This window comes from Rosa chinensis, chromosome 2, assembly GCF_002994745.2.
Source record: "Rosa chinensis cultivar Old Blush chromosome 2, RchiOBHm-V2, whole genome shotgun sequence".
NCBI lineage: Eukaryota > Viridiplantae > Streptophyta > Magnoliopsida > Rosales > Rosaceae > Rosa > Rosa chinensis.
In genome coordinates this window covers 20,441,983-20,447,723 of record NC_037089.1, presented here as the reverse complement: position 1 = coordinate 20,447,723, position 5,741 = coordinate 20,441,983, and the positions used below count along the sequence as shown (strand labels likewise).

Below are 5,741 nucleotides of genomic sequence, written 5' to 3'. Positions count from 1 at the left end.
ACCTCTATGATGTAGGCAGTGGTACAAATGCAAACAAAGTATTTATGTATACTACATAGATTTCACACACTAATAATATAAATTAGTTTTATTCTTTTCTTGGAAGGGAGATCATCTTATGTTATGAGATACTTCTTTGAAACTACAAAATGTAAATTACCAACAGTACATGTAAAACTGAAGCTAAAAACAAAACCAAGCAAAGCAAATAGAAATAATGTAAACCTACACACGTTCATATATATATAAGTGCAGATCAAAGGAAAATTGATATAAATGAGCTGCAAAAGTAAGAGCTTGTTGACCATAGATGTGCAAAATGTCAAACTTGTCACCAATGTATCAGTGATAATATGAACCTATACCATTAGATCCAAGTCGAGAAATTTCGGTCAAGAACTCTATAATTAATTACAGTGAAGGTTTAGGGCCGTGGTTATTCTCACTCTTTTGAGTTATTTGGTTGTTGTCAATATTGAATTTAAGTTTGTTTACATTCATTTCAATTCACCTACTTTGTCCCAATATGGACAACAAATCACTATAGCTAAGAAGTTTCTCCACCATATGCAGTTTTGGTCATTTTGGTCAATTGTTACCTGGACTAATTTGGCAGTGTAGCACCACAAAGACCTCCTTTATTTGGCATGCACAATAAAGCAAATGCAAATGTCAGACAAATAATTTAAGCTTCAGAAGAAAGCTGCACTCCACATACATAAAAAGATACCACAGTACCCATCTATATTGATTTGTGAGGTTTGGTTTTAATAATTAAGAGCGACTGATATCATCAAGATCAAGGAATACAAACAAAATGGGTGTCTGACTCTACTCATTCCAATTTAATGACTACTCTTCACATACTCTTTTCACACAATCTGCCAAGCCAACTTAACCCAGCAATACTACTGCTACTCTTCTTTAGCATTCATTATTGTATTAGAAAGTAAAAAAACCAAAGTGGAGGAATAAGAAAAATCTAAATCAGACACCAGAAGATATTAAATCATACCACAACAAAAATAAAATCTCGAAAACATAGTACCTTTAATCTGGTAACACACAGAACAACAGCTTCCTCTTCCTCAGTTCAGAACCAACTGCACCCAACACCACAACCCAGAACAATAACAATCAGCTCCAGAATTGAGACCAAAAGACTCAAAACAGCTAATACATATATATCTGTCATATATATAAACAAAAAAGAATATCCTTTACACAACTTTCAGATCGTAATCCCAGTAGTTCCACAAAAATTTCCCTTTTACCCTATACTGTCGATCAAAATCCAAAGTAGAAGACAAAGAAAGCAGCGTATGGACGAACTCAATACTATCAAGGTAAACATATTCAACTTCTTGTAATCAATATTATCAATCAAAATCCACTCCAGCGCTAGAACTTTTACAAAAACTGCCCTCATCCAAAGAAAGAAAAAAGTCAAAAGAATTTTATCAAAACACATTTAGAATCCTCTCTCTACGTTTAAACCGCTTTATTTTGAAACGTTCTTTTGAAGATTTTTTAGTGTTAGAGCAGGTATCACTACTAAGGCAGATTGCCTTTGAACCTCCTCAATAAACAGTAAGGAATTATTACAACCAACCGTAAACTCAAATAGCATATTTATTGAATTCGAAGACCCTGTTTTCGAAAACCCTCAAATGGTTTGTCACGTCAATATCCATTATCCACTACATTTTCATCTAATGGATTATATCATTTGACCCACATGAGAGTAATGGTTTGTAAAAATAACCCAGTCACTTCCAGCAAACTGAAGTACCACATCAGAAAAACAATAACTGATTTACCCTATCAAAACTTTCTATCAATTTCTACATGAATGAAATAAGATGTAAGTAAGTCATTCACCACCTTGCATCTCTTGGATGCAAATAAGACTGGGCGACAATCACTATCATCATTTTCACTCAAAAACCAAATTCAACTTTACAAATTGCAAGCTAAACAAATACAACAGAGCTAAACAAATTTATGTCTGCAATTTTGTTTTATTTGACTTACTTGGCTCTTTTGTTTTGTGGCCGATGACTTATTAGAGTGCATGTTTCATGGTCTCTCTATCTATGCAAGACTTTGTTTACCCAATTTCATGTCTTCTTTCTAAACATTTAATTTGAATAATGAGTCAGAAAGAAAGTAAAGGTGGGAACGAAATCTCAAAAATAAGATGAATCAAAACCCAATTGACCTCGTACTTAAATGATGAGCTGAGAACCCATGCTCATTAAATCGCACACAAAACCCTTAATCGAATAAAATCCCAAAAGCCCATACCGAACAAAATTGACCAAAAAATTTACATAAAAAGTTACCTTTTATCAATTGAATCAGTTATCTATGAATCAGTTCAAAACAAAACCAATCGCATGAACAAATCAGAGTAATTGAAGCATGAACACAGACATGAATAAGCCGATGAACAATCCAAAACAAACCCAGACATGAATTCGCTTGTTCAATACTGATAATATAGGACCACAAAGAGTGAATTCCTAAAGAAATTGTTTTGGGTACCTGAGATTAGAGGAGATAATGAGCAGTCGCTGTAAACAGATGATTCCCGAAGAAAGAGGTGCAGTCGAAGGTTGAAGTCGGTGTAAGTGGAGGCTTCCCGAACAACTGAAAACAGATATTTGTACAACGATGGCAGCGCCGTAAGTTGAGGGAAAACAGAGGGCAAAAGCGTCATTTCCCACCCCCAAGATGAACAGTAAAATGAATAGTGCAGGCGCTTTAGTATATAGTAAATGGGAGAAGAAGTTATCGAATGAGGAAGTGAGATACTTCACAGATACAACTTCTTTTATAAACCAAGAAGGGTGGTTGGAAAAGCAACCTGTCACGCCCCTGATTTTACACACATGAAAATCGATATATATAATCCCATAATTATACATGCGTGAACGTTCAGTCATCAATACAAATACCTGAAATCTTTTTTTCCTTAACTTGCACACATATTGATGCCCTGAACCCTCAAAGTTAATATACACTCGCCTCATAGAGTTATATATTACACAAGCTTACGAATTAAATTGTCAACAACAAGATAAAACGTAAATGCTCCTCAGAGCTCACTACAACGGAAGTCCAAATAACGGTAAAGTCACAAAATTTTCTTCCTACCGTTTAGCTGCAAGTATGCAACCCCAACTTCAGCCCCGATTCTCCTGACCTGCAGGATTAACCCCTACACCGTTTGAATGGTGCACCGGGTTGCCACACAACAAACCTGGTAAGCTTTTGCAAGCCCGTATGAGTAACTCAAACCACACACAACTCACACCAATCACGAGAATAACTCACACGAATCACGTTTAAATCAATAAACAAAGCACGAGATAAACTCACTCAAATCACGTTTAAATCAATAAACAAAGCACGAGATAAACTCACTCAAATCACGAGATAAACTCACACGTTTAAATGAATAAACAAACGCGTTTCAATCAAGAAACAAAGCACGAGATAAACTCACTCAATTCACGAGATAAACTCACACGTTTAAATGAATAAACAAACGCGTTTCAATCAAGAAACAAAGCACGAGATAAACTCACTCAATTCACGAGATAAACTCACACGTTTAAATGAATAAACAAACGCGTTTCAATCAAGAAACAAAGCACGAGATAAACTCACTCAAATCACGAGATAAACTCACACGTTTAAATGAATAAACAAACGCGTTTCAATCAAGAAACAAAGCACGGCGGACAGACTAGAGCTCTAACTGATCGTATTCACTAACCCGGCCAAAGGCGTGAAGTCCCGATTTTCCCACCCACGATCCTCAACTCGTAAGTTTTTGGACCCGCGGTATAAATACCAAAACATTAAAGGAGTCACTATGGACCCAAAATGTTACACGAATCTAAAATGAAAGATTCCCCGTAATTGATCCCTATCAATTACTCCCGGTAAAAACCCATATTTGAATAAACCACCCGCGAACTAAAATGTTCCTCAAATACACAAATCTCAATGCTTTTCAAAACAAATCGAAATCAACATTTCCACAATAATTTGTTTTCCAAAAGCCACAACCCAAAACAATAAAAAGCATCATTTCATGCATATTGTTTCAAAATTCACAAACCACCAAAACATATATATTTCACGTAAATATATATATACGTAGTCATCCGCTCAGGAATGCCTACTAATACCAACTATAGTTTGTAGTTAACTAAATAACTCTCAAAACGATAAAGGTAAGCCCGTTCGTGATATGAACTTCGTGAGATTACTCACCTCAGATTCCCGCTGCGTCTTCTATACAGAACCGAACTAACACTATCACCAACAACTCGTCCAATTCACCTTTAGAAGCACCTAATCACCAATGATCTCAATTCAGTAACGATTCACATTTGATTAAAGTTCGAAACCCCTATTTTGAACTAAAATCCCCAAAGTGGCGCCAATCGAGGCAAAACCACATCCGAGACCTCCCAAAGTCTCCGGAATACGTCCACGATCGATGTGACCAACCCACAAGTCGATCGGACGCTCAAATCCTCAGGAATAGCATAAATTGGTCGGTATGAAACTGCAAAAATCATAACTATTTCATACGAACTCCAAAATTTGCATATTATATATCGAAACGCTCGTATCAACGAGTAGAACATATATAATACCAAAAACAGTTCCTTAAGTGGCCGGAACACCGCCGGAACGCCACCACAGACGGTGGTGCACCACCGCCGGCCAAAACACATTATTTCACAAAACTCCCAACATCAAAGTTCTTCATCTAAACATGCTTGTGAATTCTCATAACTAGCTCGAAGTCAGAAAACAAGCCTAAGGGATCGAAAACTACCTCACAAGCCGTGAACAGTGATCCCAACTGAGTTGAACCGATTTCCACGTCAACTGATCAAAACAAACACCATGGATCGATCAACGAGCTTGTTCTGAACTCAACCAAGGAAGCCTGAAGCCATGAAGTCGCCGGAGTTGAGTTTTCCGGCCGGGTCCGAAAACGCCAACCTGCACCGCCTTCTACCGCCGCCACCACCGAGAATCGGTGCTAGAGGACACCACAGGGACGACCAGACGGAGGAGACGAACCGATCTGGAAAGTTTCGTCGCCGGAGACAGCCGCAGTCCGCCGGAAAAGTCGGGTCGGATCGTCCGGGTCCGGGTCGGGTCAGTCGAAGATTTTTGTTTCTGAAGGCGCGGACGAGAGAGAAGAGAGAGAGAAAGGATTTCGGGAAAAGGAAACAAATGAAAATAGTAAGTTTCTCCTTCGGGAAACTTCTATTTATACCAAAATGGAAATTCCTTCCAATGGCCATAACTTTCTCATACGAACTCCGATTCTCGCGTTCCACATATCCACGAACTCGTATTGATGCGCTCTACAACTTTCGTGAAGGAAGTTTTCGGAGAATCCCTACGAATAAAAAGTCAACCTTTGGCAACCCCCTAAAACCATATTTTTCAATTAATTATTCGCCCGAAACACTTCCGCTCCATCCACGAGCCACGAAACCGTCCAACAACCATAAATTAGATTCCGGAAATTTCTCGGAAAATAAATACGAATTTCCGGGGCATCACACAACCACATTAAGCCCTTAAACACTTGATTAACCTCAATAATCAATTAATTATGAACGTGCATGAAAATGGTTATCACATACATGTATGTTGCATGAAACAAGTTCTGGAAACATAAAATAAGTTGTGGAAAGATT

General features: G+C 37.8%; 1 non-coding gene across 1 annotated transcript; it reads right to left on the bottom strand.

The window, feature by feature from the left end:
- Positions 1-1,855: 1,855 nt before the first annotated feature.
- On the bottom strand, positions 1,856-1,938 carry LOC112191099. The gene has a single exon (XR_002932819.1). It is a non-coding gene; the product is annotated as a small nucleolar RNA U31b (small nucleolar RNA).
- Between the last annotated feature and the right edge of the window lie 3,803 nt (positions 1,939-5,741).